Genomic DNA, 17,393 nt, shown 5'->3' on the forward strand with positions numbered 1-17,393 from the left:
TCTCCAGGAGATCCTGACAGACCCTGGGGTTTAGCTGTAGACCTAAGAATCACCTGGAGACCCTGTTAATGAAACTGTGGGTTCTGCTTCAGTAGACCTGGGGCAGAATCGGAACTACTTGGTTCTGAGGCCTTCTCCTGGCCCTTCTGTGAAGTTTTTCCAGAGAGGCCTGCAGTGAGTTTGAGCTTCCCACCCTGCAGGAGGGGACCAGGTGCCAGGAACTCTTCAGACATAGCTCCACCCACCCCCACCACCTATCACACCAGGGAAGAGAGAGAATGGGAATTGATTTCCGGCAAGGTGTGAAAATAGCACCTGACCACCTCTGGCTTCACAAGGGGAGGAGCCTCAAACTCAGCAGCAGCTCCAGACCGGTTCCTATGGTGTGGAAGTCAGAGAGGTCGCGAGCCTCTGGCCATTTCCCCACCTCTGCCTCCAGATGCCCCTCCTCAGACAGCCTCTGCTCCTCTGCTGCGCTTGAGAGCCTGCTGAATGGCTGTTCAGACCTCACAGAGCATCCTCACCATTGCGGGGCTTATTGGGGAAGAGCGCAAATTACAATTCAGGATCAGGAATGCTCAGGATGCAGTTCTTTCATCAGTACAGCCTCCTCCCAACCATGCCCACAGGCAAGCATTGCTCTAATCTGTAGTCTCTAAGCCACACTGTCTCCCGGCTACTGCCTTGCGCCCTTAACTCCAGAGAACACTACCAGTGGTCGCATTCCAAAGCTCTGGCTCTGTGGGGTTAGCACACCCAGCCCCCCTGACGAGGTGTCTGGAGGCCAACCCCTCCACTAGGCAGGCCTCCACTAGAGGACACTTTCTCTGTGGGCCGGCTCTGCCATGCTTGTGGTGCTGCTGCTGCCTCTGCTCCTGCAGCACCTCTCTGGTGTCATTGGGGACGGCACTGACGGGATTCTGTTGTGAGTGGTTGTTAACAGAGTTCATTGTGAGTGTCATCTTGCCAGGTGTAAAATAAGCCATCCCAGAAGCAAGCAGTGGGAGCTCGCTACTGTCGAGAGAGAGCAGCCCGGAGCAGTGTGTCCCTGGATCCCAAGTCCCTCGCACGGGACCTCATTGATCTGGGAGACAGCTGTGACGCCAGACGAGTGAGTGACGGGACAGCCAGAATACAGACAGAGTGGTCAATTTCCCAGCTCCCACGGAGCAAGTTGATGCCTTAGGGCAAGAGGCTGGCCTGTGGAGTGGGTGCCTCTAGGCACTTAATTGGGAGAGCTAGGTTTGCCCACCCACAGGGATGAGCACTTTGGGCTCAGACCCATGGTGTGATGGTGTGCCCACGGGCACTGATTGGCAGCCTAAGGAGAGTTTTGTCACATTGACCGAGTAGGGCAGAAGCCAAACTAAAAGTGTTTGGGCCGGTCCAGACCAGGCAGCCCCTTCCCCTAGGCTCTCAGAAAGATGGATGACCCGCTGGACTTTGTGGTCCCCGCTTCCAGCATTTCAAAGAGCTTATCTCTCTGGGCAGAGCTCACCCAGCCACGTCCCCAGCATTCCTGACAAGCATGAAGCAAGAACAAGATAATTTACTCACAGGCCCCATCCTGGCTCAAACCCTGCAGCCACAGCACTAAAAAGCTCCCTTCCCCTTATCAATACATACGTCCTTAGCTCAAGCCACATACATATCCCATCACCTTACTGCCAGGCGTGACTTCCGTCACCTAGCTCGTTAGGTCGTGGAATCTGCCCGGGAGTTCTTCCCTGCTTCAATAAAACCTATCTTTACTTCTCATCCCCAATTGAATCCTACCTCTGTTCTGCGTCTCAGTTTTTTTTTTAAATCTTTTTATTGGGGCTCATAAGGCTCTTATCACAATCTGTACATACATCAATTGAGCAAAGCACCCTTATACATTCGTTGCACTCGTCACTCTCATAATTCACCTTCCACTTGGGTTCCTGGAATCAGCTCGGTTTCCCTTTTTACCCCCCATCCCCCTCCCTCCCCGATCCCACCCCTGGTCCCTTGATAGTTTATAAATAATTATTATATCTTATCTTACACTCCCTGGCGTCTCCCCTCACCCGCCTCCCCATTGCCCATCTCCCAGAGAGGAGGTTACACATAGATCTCCGAGATCAGTTCTCCCTTTCTACATGCCCTTCCCTCCTGGTGTCGCCTCTCCCACCGCTGGTGTTGAGGGGTTCATCTGTCCTAGATTCCCTGTGCCTCCAGATCCCCACTGCACTGCTGTACATCCTCTGGTATAACCAGGTCCGCAAGGCAAGGTAGAATTGGGGTCATGATGATTGGGAGGGGAGGAAGCATTCAGGAACTAGAGGAAGGTTTTGAGTTTCATTGTTGCTACACTGAATCCTGAGTGGCCCATCTCCTCCTCACTACCCCTCTGGAAGGGGTGTCCAGCTGTCTACAGGTGGGCATTGGGTCCCCATCATGCACTCCCCCTCTTTCATGGTGATGTGATTCTCACCACCACCCCATCTTTGTTGTTGGAGACCTGGTCTCCTCTGTCCTTCATGGTCACCTATGTTGGTGTGCTGCTTCCGTGTGGGCTTTGTTGCTTCTGGGCTAGATGGCCGCTTGTTTGCTTTCAAGCCTTTAAGTCCCCAGACGCTACATCTCTCAGTAGCTGGGCACCATCAGCCTTCTTCACCACACTTGCTTATGCACACTTTCGTCTTCAGCGATTATGTGAGGAAGGTGATCACACAATGATTGTTTTTGTTCTGCGTCTCAGTTTTAACCCTTCATCACCTCTCAAAAGGTTCTAGGACCAGAGAGAAGCCTGCCGGCAAGACAGCAAAGAAGCTATCCTGAGCGAACCACTGTGAACCGCTGTTCATTTCCTTCAGTAAGCTCCGCCATCATGAGTTACAGGCTCTTCGTGAGCCGGTGTGGCCCCGGAATGAATGACTGCACCCTGCTGAATGACAGAAAATGCAGTGGGAGGGGCGGTTGGGGTCAGGCTAGGTAAGGTTGGCGGTCAGGGCTTCTCTGACCACAGCCTCATGGGAATCAGCCTGGGTTTGGGTTCAAACCCTCTGCCATTGAGTCAAATGCTGGCTGGAAGCAACCCTACCGGCCGGGTAGAACTGCCCCGAGGAGTTCCTGAGACCGGGACTTTGTGGAAGCAGAGAGTCTCGTCTTTCTCCCATGGAGCAGCTGGTGATTTGGAACCCCGGGTCATGCAGTTAGTAGTCCATGCGTGACCCACTGGCCCTCGTGAAGTTGGCGGAGGTCAGACCTACCTCCACGGCACATGAAGCTCACGTGTTGCTGAAGCCACCGCCTGCCTACGGTGGTAGTTTTGTGAGAGCAGCGCTGACTAACGAGGCACCAGCCTCCGCTGTGGTCCAGTTCGGGGCCCCGGGGCACGTGACTGCAGGGGGTGACATGAAGCCCATAGGAAGAGAGGAGAGGATGGTGTCGCCTACCAGCAGGCAACCAGGTCTGCGCTCTGCACAGCGAAGAAAGCGAACGTCCATCTCACTTGAGTTTTAGAAAGTAGCAGGAAGGATACCGCTAAATATTTCCAAACGGTGAGAGGGACTGTGAACTTACCTTCCAGCTCAGAGAGGCCCTCTAGCACAGGGAACTGCTGCAGAGAGGTGCCACGGTTAGGTGAACCTCCTTTTCAGGGAGAGCCCTGGGGCTAGTGGGTTACATATTGCACTGCTAACCGCATGATCACAACTGTGGTGCAAAACCATCGACTTTCCACTCCTGTGGCAGTTACATCATCTGGTGTCAACTTGAGAAGATTAAGAGTGAAGGGGTGGAGTCTTGCCTGTCAATCCGGTCGCAGTTTGATGACCCCACTTGGAGGTGCAAAAGGAGATAAATAGCTCACTGTTAGTGAGATACATGCTCCCTGCCAGACATGCCTGTGGACAAGCCACATGGAGCTACCTACACTGATGGAGCCAGAGCCTTGGCGCAAAAGGAGCCACATGGAGACCCATGCCAGCCCCGAGATGCTTCCACCGCCACTGGATCCACAAGACTTTCCACCCACAGGCCTGTGGTCTCCCTGCACTTAGCATCATTGCATGTGTTGCGTGAATCTGAAGAGGAATTTACAGACTGGTAACGGACATATGGGCTAACATCGGATTTGCAGACTTGATCTGGACTGGGCTGGGATGTGTTCTTAAGGTACAATTACTGTTTGCTATAAAGCTCTTTCTTATACACATATGAACATCTATGATTTTGTTTCTCTAGTCCACTGGGGATGACACAACTCCCATAAAAGAGTGACCGCCTCGGAACCCCACAGGGGAAGTTCTCCTCCATCCCCCAGGGTCACTGTGAGTCAGAGCTGACTCGATGGCAGTGAGGTTAGAGCCGGACAGCTCGACAGAGCAGCCTGCCACATCTTTCTCCCATGGAGGAGCTGGTGAGTTCCACAGTTGCAGCCACATGCTGAGCCACGGGGCCACTGACTGTCTCAGTGGGTCGCACACGTCAGGTGCCGTCAAATCGGTTCCGATGTGCGACACCACGGAACCATGCCAGTGCCTCTCCATCTTCAGAGTGGTCATGTCCGAGCCCCCTGTGGTCTCCACGGGTCCGATCCTCCTCCTGGAGGGTTTTCCTCTTGTCGGCCAATCCAGATGCACTGAAACGGACAGGGGTTGTCTGCTCCACGTGGCTGCACCTAACGGCACTGACACAGCTGGGATGAACAGACCAGACAACACCACAACCTAGCCCCTGCGCCCCCAAGCTCAGTAGTGTTGGGTGAGAGATTTATTTCGGGGATTTAGGTGGGCGTGTGTATTTCCATGGGTCACCATCACAAAACTCTAAAAGGTTGGAGAGTCAAGGCAATTCAACAGTTAATTCGGGGGCTAGGTGGTTTTGTGTTTTTTGGGTGGGTGGGGGAGGGCATGAACCACGATGGCCTCAAGGCCCTCTGGGCTGGGCCGTCTCCCTGTGTCGGTGTTGACCTGACACCTTGGTCTGGTCCTGTCCAAACTGCTGTGCTAGCTTCCTGGGGCCACACCACGTGCCCGCCCACCTGGGAGAATCGTTAGAAAACTAGCCGGGCAGCGCTGTGTGCAGGGAGGGGCCGGCTTCACCTTGGGGTGGGCCCCCGTGGGCCCCCCCAGGCGGGCCCCCCCTCCCAGGCGGGCCCCCCCTCAAGACAGGGCCTTGTCGCAGGTGAGCTTGCCTTCGCTTCCTGGGAAGGAGGAAAGTGGGGGCATTGAAGGATATAACATTGGGGAGCAATTTTGGGGGCAACAATTAGGAAAATATAAATAATTGTAATTATGTAGCTAGAGTGCACGTGTGAGTCTGTGCGCACCATGGGGGGGTGGATGGCTTCAAAAAGTTTGTGGGAAAATGGATTAAAAAAATAGAATTTGGTCTGTCTGAGTGCGCCAGGCTGGACGGACGATCTGCAGGAAAAACAACGGGACCGACAGTTCCAGGAGCACTTAGGAGAGGGGGAGGTGAGGGGTAAGGAAGTGGTGTTAACAAACCCAGAGACAAGGGAGCAACATGGGATCCAAATTGGTGGGGAGGTGGGAGTGGCAGGCCTGGTAGGGAATGATCAAGGGTAAGGTAACATAACGAAGAGGTATAGCTGTAGCCCAGGTGGGGACGGAGCATGATAGTGGAGCAGGAGGAAAGTCAAGGGAAATAGAGGAAAGGGCTAGGAGGCAAAGGGCATTTATAGAGGTCTAGATAAATACATGTATGTGCAAATATATATACAAGGATGGGGAAATAGATCTATGTGCCTGTATTTATAGGTTTAGTATTAAGGTGGCGGAAGGACCTTGGGCCTCTACTCAAGCACTCCCTCAATGCAAGAATACTTCCTTCTATTAAATTGGCATTCTATGATGCTCACCCTCCCAACACAACCGCTGAAGCCAAAGTGGGTGAACAAGTAAATGTGGTGAAGAAAGCTGATGGTGCCCGGCTATCAAAAGAGATAGTGTCTGGGGTCTTAAAGGCTTGAAGGTGAACAAGCGGCCATCTAGCTCAGAAGCAACAAAGCCCACATGGAAGAAGCACACCAGCCTGTGTGATCAAGAGGTGTCGAAGGGATCAGGTATATGGCATCATCCAAAAAAAGAAATCTTACCATAGTGAATGAAGGGGGAAGTGCAGAGTGGAGAGCCAAAGTCCATTTGTCGGCCACTGGAGATCCCCTTGCAGAGGGGTCTAGAGGAAGAGATGAGTCAGTCAGGGTGCGATGTAGCACCAAGGAAGAATACAGCTTTCCTCTAGTTCCTAAATGCTTCTCCCCACCCCACCCCTGCCCCCAACTACTATGATCCGAATTCTACCTTGCAAGACTGGATAGAGCAGAGGTTGTACACTGGTGCATATGGGAGCTGGAGGCATAGGGAATCCAGGGCGGATGATACCTTCAGGACCAGGGGTGTGAGGGGTGATACTGGGAGGGTAGAGGGAGAAGGGGTTGGAAAGAGGGAACCGATTACAAGGATCTACATGTGACCTCCTCCCTGGGGAATGGACAACAGAAAAGGGGGAGAAGGGAGACGCCGGATAGGGCAAGATATGACAAAATAATAATTTATATATTATCAAGGATTCATGAGGGAGGGGGGACTGGGAAGGGAGGGGAAAAAGTGGACTTGATGCAAAGGGCTTAAGTGGAGAGCAAATGCTTTGAAAATTATGAAGGCAAAGAATGTACAGATGTGCTTTATACAATTGATGTATGTATGGATTGTGATAAGAGTTGTATGAGTCCCTAATAAAATGTTAATAAAAGAAAAAAATAGAATTTTCCACAAACTTTTTGAACCCAGCGCTACCACCCTGCCCGCTCCGTTCACCAGAAAGAATCATAAAATGACAATGCCCAGATCCTAAGGCTCTGCGTGGAATGTTGGAAGGAAGGAGAGTCCATCCCTGTCTGTGCAGGTGGTTGACCCCTGGATGGCCCCATCCATAGGGCGTGGCAGGGTCCGGGCTTCCCGTCTTGTATGTTACTTTGTAACACAGGTTGATCCTTTTTGCCTTCCCCTTCTTTACATGGCCTTGACACATTGGGCTGCAATCCACCTGCAAGGTCAGCAGTTTGAAACCACCAGGAGAGACAGAAAGACTGGGCTTTCCACCAAGAGTAGAAAGTTAGTCTCAGAAACAGCTACCGTCTCGGAAACTCACAGAGGCAGTGAGTGCTACCCTGTCCTAAACCATTACTATGAGTCAGTATTGACTCAATGGCAGGGAATTTGTTTTCTTGTTTCACGTCACCCTGGGAGAAAATTAAAAAAACACATCACCAACAGACTTATTGGTACTGAAGAAGAACAAGAAAATCCTAATTTGACAACTGTGAAGACTGCTTCCAGAGGGAATTATTGGGCGATAACCCAAGGCGACAGCCGTAGATGTCCTTTGAAAAGGTGGGTTTTATTCAAGGACTCCAAAGCCAGGCTCCGTACCATCAAGTTGATGCCGACTCGGAAACCGTGGAGGGCAGGGTAGAACGGCCCCTGCGGGTTTCCCAGACTGTCACTCTGTGTGCTGAGCAAATCATCAGAGAAGCCGCATTCTGTGAAGAGTGTGGCATCAGGAACGGAGGAAGGCTTATCGACAACCTGCAGTGTGCAGCGGACCCAGCCTTGCTCGCTGAAAGGGAGGAGGACTTGAAGCACCTGCCGATGAAGATCAAGGACTGCAGCCTCCGATGTGGATTTGAACTCAATGGAAGGAAGACCGAAATCCCCACCACGGAACCAGCAGGTAGCATCGTGATAAATGGAGAAGAGGTTGAGGTTCTGAAAGACTTCTACCTGGACCCACAATCAGTGTTCATGGAAGCAGCAGTCAAGAGACGGAAGGATGCATTGCGGTAGGTAAGTCTGCTGCCCGAGACCTCTTCAGAACACTGAAGAGCAAGACTGCTGTTACTTTGAGGACTACGGTGTACCTGATCCAAGCCAGGACAGTCCCCTGTGTCATATGCATGTGAAAGTTGGACCTTGAAGTAGGAGGACAGTCAAAGGGTTGATGCATTTGAATTGCGGTGCTGGAGAAAATATTGAAAGTAGCTTGGAGCTGGAGAAGGACGCCATGTTTGATAAAGAGGAAGGGCAGTGAACAAGAGGAAGGCCCTCAAGGACACGGAAGGACACAGGGCTGTGCCCATGGGCTCGGGCACCGGAACCATGGTGAAGATGGCGCAGGACCGGGTGGCATTTCTGTCCCTTGTGCACAGGGGCGCTACGGGCTGGAGCCGACTTGGTGGCATCTCATGGCAACAGCAGGCGAAGTAGATGGAAATTCTTATTTCTAAGCTTGCTCCAGCAGAGTTTTCTGCTTGCCTCTCTCAAACGGTGGGGTTTAAACTTTACCAGCTGTGTCCAGAGGATTCTGGCCCATCGCCACCCTGTAGGACAACATAGCGCTGCCCTGCGGAGATGTGAGGGTGCCCTCTTTAGGCTGCATCACCTTCCTTCGTTCGCGAGGCTGCTGGGCATCTAGGATGCCCACCTCCTGCTTTCCAGCTGCCAGCTTTAACCAGTGAACCACACGGCCCCGCATGCTCATCTCCAACATTCCAACCCAAGTCGCTGCCATCGAGGCGATGCTGACTCAGCAAGACCCTGTAGGGCAGGGTGGAGCTGCCCGTGTGGGTTTCCAAGACTGTAGTAAATCTGTACAGGAGTAGACAGTCTCATCTTTCTTTTGAGGAGTGGCTGGTGGTTTCGAACTGCTGACCTCACGGTGAAGAGCCTGATGCGTGACCACCAGCCACCAGGGTGCTCCTCACAGCACATGCCCGATGGCAGATCACGTGTCCTCGGAGACAGAGCGGTGGGCAGCACTTGCGGGCAGTGCGCTGACGGGCAGGTGTTGGTCCTCATCAGGACAGAGCTGGCCTGCATGCGCACGTGCAATGGGAACACTGAATGGCAGTTGCCTCCACTCCCCAGTTTTGCCCACACCTGGATCCGTCTTCCACCGCTCACCTCCCTGCAGACTGGGAGCTGCCAGGGCCAGCCCTGTCCCCAGCGCTGGTCCCCGACTATTGGATGGATGTGTGGGCCACACCTGCAGGCTGCACCCGAAGGCCTCAAGAGGCAAGGCTGGGTGTTCACACATTCTCCCTCCCCTCCTGGGCCCAGCACCACCCTTCTGCCCTCCACACAGGCCTTTCCAGAACCTCCTTCGTGGCCATCGGGCCCATTCGGACCATGGCGACCCTGCACACGTCAGCCTGCGCCACTGCCCAGCCCTCCGCCAGCCTCCCCATCGCTATGTGTGATCCCGGGGTTGCAGTCCAACTCTCTCACCAAGAGTCTTCTCTTTCTGGTGACTCTCTTCCGGAACTAGGCGCTTGGAAGTCGAAGCTTTTCCAGCCGTCAAATACCAAAACCCCTCACCCACCCTGCTGGGCGCTTGCGTAGGCACGTGCGCAGGGAGATGGCAGTCCTACACCCTGCTGGGCCTCAGTGTCCCCCCCAGCAGAAACTGGAGAATTGACTATGCTCTCATCAAGGACCCCTTGGTGTGGCCGAGGCAGGGGACCGCCTGAGGTGGGCAGCACACCAGGCTGTTCCGCCACAGTCTGTGCTAGGCAAGTTCCCACTTCTTGCTGGGCCTCAGTTTCTCCAGCAGTGGTGGTCCTGATAACACGAGGCTGTTCTGCCCTGTTTACAGATAAGGAGACTGAGGCCCAGATACGCCAAAGGCCCTGTCCACGTCTGCATGGCTGGAAAGTGGCAGAGAGGGGATTTGAACCAGGTCTGCCCCAGGCTTGGATGACCTGGGAAGCTTCCAGAAGCTGTGGTCTTCCTGGGGTGGCTCTCTGATTTGCACACGCTGAGCAGCTGCTTGCTGAGGACACACCCTGTCCACTGCCCAAAGACTGAGCCAGCTTCCAGGAAGGGGCCCGGGGAGCGTGCCTGAAGGGCTCTGGTCAGCCAGTCTGGCTTCCTCTGGGTGGGCACTGAGGCCTGGGTGGGGCCAGCTTGTGGAACCCTAGAAGAATCCACCTGGCTCCTCAGAGGCCTGGCTGACTGCAGTTTCTGGCTCTTACCAGCCAGCGGGTGAGCTTTCCCGTGGGAGCTATGCTGAAAGTGAAAGTCAGCCCTCCCCACCCGCCTATGCCCTGGGAGTCCCACATGTCACTGCCCTCAGTCCCCTCCAGCACTCAGCTCATAGGGAACCATCCCCTGGGGAAGCCTCTGCTTTCCTGGCCTGACCACTGGGACTGTCCCCCCAGCTCGGGTCACTGGGAAGCCCCGGAAAGACAGTTCAGGCATGGTGCTGGAGACACGTGGCCAGCCGGGACTGTCCCACTCTGAGATGGGACTTGGGGCAAGGAGCATGACCACTACGAAGTGGTTTCCTCCTGTCTGAACCCTGCCGAAGTGGTGGCCTCATCCCAGCATCCACTCACCCACAGCATCAGATGCCCTCTGGGAGTTGCCCCTTCCTCACCCCTCGTCCCCACTGTGAGAGTAGGGCTGGGGCCCCAGGATGGCCAGTCTTACCCCGCCCCCTGTCCACAGTGACTATTGTCAGGAGCAGGCACATGACCTGGGTTAGTCTGGGTGGACTAGAGAAACAAATTCATAGACACTCATATGTGTGTAAGAGAGAACTTTATACCAAAGAGCAATTGTACATTAAGGTCAGATCACGTCCATAATTCCGCTCTTTACCCATATGTCGATACTAGTCCATAACTCCTCTTCAGACTCACGCAGCCATGCAATGACGCCGAACACAGGAAGATCACAGACCAGTGGGTGCAAAGTCCTGTGGATCCAGTGGTGGCGGGAGCATCTCAGCACTGGCGTGGGTCTCCATGTGGCTCCTCCAGCTCAGGGCTCTGGCTCCATCAGTGTAGCTGATCTGGCTCTATCAACAGGAATGCCTTGCAGGGGTCAAGCAGAGTATCTGGCCTCCAGCGAGCTATTTATCTCCTTTGTGCCTCCAAAATGAAGTCATCAAGCGGAGACCTGATTGACAGGCTAGACTCCACCCCTTCGCAAGTTGACAGGAGATTATGTAAGTGCCACATGACCCAAACCAGACTAAGGAGCGCCAAGCCAGGCATTGTTGATAGAAGTATTAGGGAGGGGGGCAGAGGTACGGAGATGTGTCCTTCGCCTGGGGCGGCTACTGGCCTTTGGGTGGTCACAGAATTATCACATGCCTGATAATAATTATAATAATTATCACATGTGATAATACATGCCTGGAGGTGGGGCAAGGTGGAACTGGCTCCTGATGACTTTATTTGGGCTTCCTGATCCAGCCATGCCTGAAGCTGGTTGCCCCCTGGACTCACACTTGAGGCGGGTCATTTATAAGGCAGAGGGACTCATTTCACTGAGACGTCTACCCCCAGGGAAGACATCCTGAGTGCCCCGCAGACAATAATGTAATATGGTTCTTTGGTTACAGCCTTTGTTCCTCCCACCAAACCACCATGTTCTCCTGTAACCCAGAAGCCCACCAGGACTCCTGTATTGGAGGGCAGGGAGTGGCAGTGCAGGCTCAGCAGGGAGAACCACCCACCCAGAGACCCCGAGGTCCCGTTTCTTATCAAGGTGAGGAACTTAGTGAGCACTTGTGTTAGTCCGGGTTTACATGAGAAACAAATCCAGAGACACTCATATACGCTTAAGATCGAGCTTTATATCAATGGGTAATTGTCTATTAAGAGAAATATCCCAGCCAGTCCAGATAAAGTCCATAAGTCCATATCAGCATGTATGTCCGATACTAGTCCATACATTCCTCTCAGACTCACGCAGCGCCTGCAATGATGCGGAATGCAGGAAGATCACAGGCCCGTGGGTGGAAAGTCCTGTGGATCCAATGGCAGTGGACGCATCTCCAGGGCTCTGGCTGCCATCAGCATGGCTCCATGTGGCTTGTCAACAGGAATGTGAAGCAGAGCGAGAGAGCGAGAGAGAGAGAGAGAGAGAGAGAGCAAACAGGGAAGAAGAGAGGGAGCTCCCAGAATCCTCATGAATAGGCCACACCCACCAGGAGGCATCATCAGGCTGTGACCTGATGGACAGGCGAGACTCCACCCCATTCACCCTTAAGATCCTCCAGTGGACGCGAGATGATGTAACCACCACAGCACCTAAGAGTCCTTTCCCGTCTGTTAAGCGTCAAGGACTGCGTCCCACACGTGGACACAGCCTCTAACTCCCCCCACCCCACGTTTTCACTGGAGAAGGGAAAACATCCAAACCCAAACCCAACGCCTGCCCTTTTTCATCCTGTCGTTTTCTTTCTTCAGTGACGTTGAGCGCCAGTGAGTCGCTTTCAACGCAGGGCAGCCCTTGTGAGCGTGTGGACAGCCCCTGGCCGTGATCTTCAGAGAAGCAGATTGCCAGGTCAAACAGCCACCTGGTCAAGTTCGTAGCCACACGCTTATCCATTTGCACCACCAGGATCCCTTTCAATCATCGTTAACACACGCTGGCTGTGGGCTCGCCAGGCGTTCATCGAGCTCCCTTGGTGGCCTCACGGTTTCCAAGGCGAAGATTGGCACCAAGACACTTGCGATCTCCAAGCTGCGCCAAGCGCACCCGATGTGGAGAGGAGGCAAGGGCCGCCCCCATCACCCCCCACCCCCCGTCCCCCACAGAAGGCCTCCCTTTAGAGCTGGTGCCCTGAGTTCAGCCATCGCAGCTCCTGACCTGTGAGACTCCCTTTCTGTTTGTGCAAGCACCAGCAGTGGTGGACAGAACAACGGAGACACGTGGCCTTGCCAGCAGACTCACAGCAGGAAAGAATGTGGTTGAGGAAGGGTTAACACCAGGGTGACTGTCCCCGCTGGTGTCCGGCTTAGCAGCAACAGCTGCTAAACCCTTTGCAAACGGTTACTTTGTCAGCTCAGTGCGTTAGTCCCCTCCCGGATAGCCGGGGCACCAAGAGAGGATGGAAGTGAATTGCCCGCGATCAGTGCAAGCAACACACCCTACCCCACAGGCTCCCCAAAGTGTCCTCCTTTCACCGTAACCTGCCTCGCACTGCCATCTGTATGTGTGTGTGTGCCTGTGTTCCATGCCCCGCAGGGATGTGGGAGCTCCTGGCTGGGCCTTGGCTGCCCCCTACACTCGTGGGCTGGGAGTTGGCCGGCCTCGCTGCTCCATGGCCACCACCTGGTTTCTTTCTCAGTTGCCCCTCTTCGTCCTCTCTAACTTCCTGGGGGGCTTAAGAGGCCAGGCCTGTCATGAGGAGCCCCAGAGAGATGGCCTGCATCCCTTGGCAGCTAGTGGCCCGGGTGTCCAGCTGGAAAGGCTGGAAATGACATGGTGTCAAGCTGCCACGCCCCTGGATTCTCCCCAGTCAGCCCTGTGACAGCCCCCTCTCTGGGCCTCAGTTCGCTCACTCAGTTCACGGAAGTGAGGCAGTTGGCTGAGGAGCGTTTCCAGGGAACCCGTGGGAACTCGTGGAGGAGAGGTTACTTTCCTCACCCAGGAAGTGGTTGGGGTCCTGTGGCTTTGACGACCCAGTGTGGGAAGGGGCAAGGGGGGGGGCACTGGGGACCCTGCAGCGTAAGCAACACAGGCGGAGATCCTTCCCCCACCCCCCAGCTCAGCCCTGGAATTTGAGGTCCCCAAGACTGCACCCATGGGGTTTAGAGCTGATGGAAAAGCAGGGAGCCCTGGGCCTTCCAAGGCACCCGAGGAGAGAGTGGGTGTGCACCCCCAGACCCGTCCCCTTGAGTGGGCCCCGCATTCCTCTTTCTCCAGGGATAAGCCTGGCCCTCGCTCTCAGGGAGGGCCTGGGCTGGTTGATTCCAAAGGCCAATTGGCCAGCCTGCAGGGGTCGGTCATGGACCTCAGGGAGGGGGCCTCACCTCCCTTCATGGTTAAACATGACTCACACCTGTCCCTCCTTTCCGCCACTCCCCACTGCCGCGGGGAGATTCACACAGAAAGGCTGCCTTCCTGGTTCTTCTTCCCTTCAGGGTGGTGGCCGGTGGGCAGGGGCCTGGACCAGAGACACGCCTGCTACCCAGAGCTGGGGTCTGGACAGGGGAAGGCCAGGGGTGGGAGGGCATCCAGGGCTGGGGTAGGGGCTCCTGGGCCACAGGCCCATCTGAGGTTTGTCCTTGGTTACAGCATACCCACAGCTCCTGGTCCCTCCCCTCGGCCGTCCCTGGGGAGCTCCTGGGCTGATTTAATAAGCCCCACAGGTGCCTGCTGCTGGCATGGTGCCCTAACTCTCCTGGCTTCTGAGAAACAAAAGTGATTCCGAGAAATAGGGGTAGCTTCGATGCAGAGCACCCCACTTCAGCCCTGCCTTGGACGCCTCAGACAGGGCAGGGCTGGCCTTCGGCCCTATTCTACCCACCTGGGCATCATTAATGAGCCTCCGCCCATCCGAAAGTCCAGACTGTCTCTACGAACCTCACAGGGGGAGTGGGTTCTGGTGAAAGAAACAATGTGAGGGATTGAATTGTGGTCCCCTCCGCCCAAGAACCAAGCAAACAAAAAGCGTGTTGGACCGCTCCCTCCGATGCCGATGGCGGCAGACTCGGTTAGGATGAGGTTTCCTCTTTCAGACATCCTCTTAGTGTGGAGCGAGTTTTGAGTGAATCACGTTTCAGGTGTGAAGAGAGCAGATCAGGACAGAGGGGAAGGATGGACGTCGGACGACATGGAGACCACACACCCGGGAGGACTTCGCCTTCAGTGTCAACAGAGAGTCTTCCCCTAGAGTCAGCGAGCTGCCGTCTCATTTCCTAAGCTGCGAGAAATACCCTTCCATTTCCTACAGCCACCCACTTGTGGTGCCCTGTTCCGGCAGCATGTGGGAGCTGAGAGGAACCGGAGCAGGCTGTGCTCAGCTTGTGGTACGTCACAATAAGCCAAGAGCTGTCTTCCTGTGGCACCCTTTCCATCTCCAACAACTCCGAGGACGAGGTAGCCCTCAGGTGTCACCATCAGGTGGGCTGGTGGGGCAAGGAGCCAGGATGCAGGCTCCCTTCTCCACGCTCTAGCCCAGACTCAGGTGTGGCTGTGTTCTAGGCACAGCCCCGCACTGCACTGCTGCAGATGTGCTGCTCTTGACAGACATCACGAATCGATTGTGGTGTGGCAGACACGGCTAATCGATGGCAGTACTCTTTTCTAATGCGCTCAGAAGTGACTGTGAACCACTCACCCTCACACTCCTGGTCATTTTTACCTGTCAGAAGGTCAAATGCGTAGTATCTTCTGTCCTTGTGAATGCATATCATCTGCATACTTCACCACTCTAGTCACCAAACCTTAATCACCCCCCACACACACACCAGCTGCCACGAGGTAGGTGTCCTTCCTCAGAGATCCAGCCACCATGCAAGTGCTCCCGGGACATCAGGGCTTGTTCTGCCATGCCAGCTTCACAGCAGGGCACACAGTGATGTGGTAGTTAGTAAGAGCATTTGGAGGCATGGCCCAAGGTGTAGCTAATAAGCACCTCACACAGACCTTGACCCTACCTGTGAACAATGAATACAGACTCAACTCAAGTCCCCATGTGTCTCTCTCAGGCTAGCACCCAGCCCCCAATTCCCAGTGCCCCATTGTTCTCCAAATCTGGTATTTGTCATCCCCATGTTTCTGCTTTTTATTGCATATTTACCTACCCAGGTAATTAGATTCCCTAGAAATCATATCCTACTGTCCGGATTCAGCTGCAGCTTGCTGTTTTCTTAAAATGGGATGTTTGGGCCATTTCGGCATGTGGCTGATGAGAGCCCGGTTGCATAGTGGTTATAGGTTGGGCTGCAACCCCTAAGGTTAGCAGTTCAAACCACCAGCCAGCTCCATGGGAAAAAGACAGGGCTTTCTGCTCCTATAAAGAGGTACCGTTTCAGAAACTCACAGGGGCAGGTCTGCCTCATCCCAGGGCTACTTTGAGTCAGTGTCTCCAGGATGGCAGTGAGTTTGGTTTTGGAGTTTTGGGTGGTAAAAGCAGATTTGACGCTTGCGCTATCAACCAGATCCTGACTGCATTGATTATTAGCAGGTTTATCTCTCATTGTGGTGCGTGCACAGGTAACAGAGCATTGGCCATTTCTGCCATCAGGGACTTCGTTACGTTCATTATGCTAAATATTACTTTGAAAAGGAACTGAAGTGTATCACACACCCACTGGTGGGACCAGCCACTTAACCTCTCTCTCCCTGTATAGCCCGAGTCTCCGAGGACAGGGACTTCGTGTGTGTGTGTGTGTGTGTGTGTGTGTGTGTGTTGGGCGCCCCATTGTGCCACTAGCAATAATACAGCCTGGCACGTCGAAGGTAACTGACAGATATCATTTGACTGAGCATGGATCATCTTGAGTGAAATAAATGTCCTAATAGGAATATATATATATATATATATATATATATATATATATATATATATATATTCACCATCTTATTCAACCCTCACCATGAATCATTCCCGATTTCCCCAGCACCCTCTTCAGATGCCCCAGATGGTCCTGATTCCGACTCATAGCAGCCCTCCGGCCGTGCTAGCTGGAGAGCGCATCCCTGGACAAGGACATCATGCTTGGCAACGTGAAGGCAGGCTCTGGACAAAGTGGATGGGCACCGTGGCTGCAACCATGGGCTCACACAGAAGAATGCTCGTGAGGCTGGCATGGGCCTGGGTGGCGCTTTGGTCCGTCGTGAGTGGCGGGATCACAATGAGCTGGCACTGGCTTGACAGCACCCCCACGGCAACAAGAGGACCCTGGTGGAGCAGCGGGCTAAGCAGCACCCAGCTGCTAACTGGAAGGTCAGCAGTTTGAATCCTCCGCTGCTCTGAGTGAGAAAGACTTTCTAGCCCCGTGGAGAGTTGCAGGCTCAGGAACCACAGGGGCAGTTCTCCCGGGTCCTGCAGGGTCGCTCTGAGTCGGCATCGACTCCCTGGCCATGAGTTTGGTGCTCGGAGCCCTGAACAGAAGCAAACTGTGCACGTTCCCTGAGCGCTTCTCGGGCGCCGAGCGTGGTTGCGGTGTTTAACCTGTCTTAACTGCTTGCCACCTTCAGCACAAACCCCTGCGAGTCCCATTTCACAGAGGAGGACATGAAGGTCCCCGGAGGAGAGATCAGACCTCTGCAGTCACTCGGCAGAGAGGCCAGGCTCCCGACCGCAGGGCGACGTCGTCTCTGCAGCTGCGTGGCCGGCGGTGTGGAAACCCCATCCATCGTCTGTCTCTTTGCTCTCGTGTCAGAGGGCACGCAAAGCCTCTACACGGGTCTCTGGGGACTTGGGGGCAGTGCGTGCTTAACACGCACATGGAGCCAGTGAGTGGGTGTTTGTGTCACAACCCCGCTTCCACGCACAGACTCCCTTTACAGATGAGGAGCGAAGGCGCAGAGAGGGCGAGCCACCAGCGCAAAGCTGCACAGCCCCAGAGCGGGCAGTGAGCCTGGGCTCCCCCAGCC

The sequence above is a fragment of the Tenrec ecaudatus genome, chromosome 4, assembly GCF_050624435.1.
Source record: "Tenrec ecaudatus isolate mTenEca1 chromosome 4, mTenEca1.hap1, whole genome shotgun sequence".
NCBI lineage: Eukaryota > Metazoa > Chordata > Mammalia > Afrosoricida > Tenrecidae > Tenrec > Tenrec ecaudatus.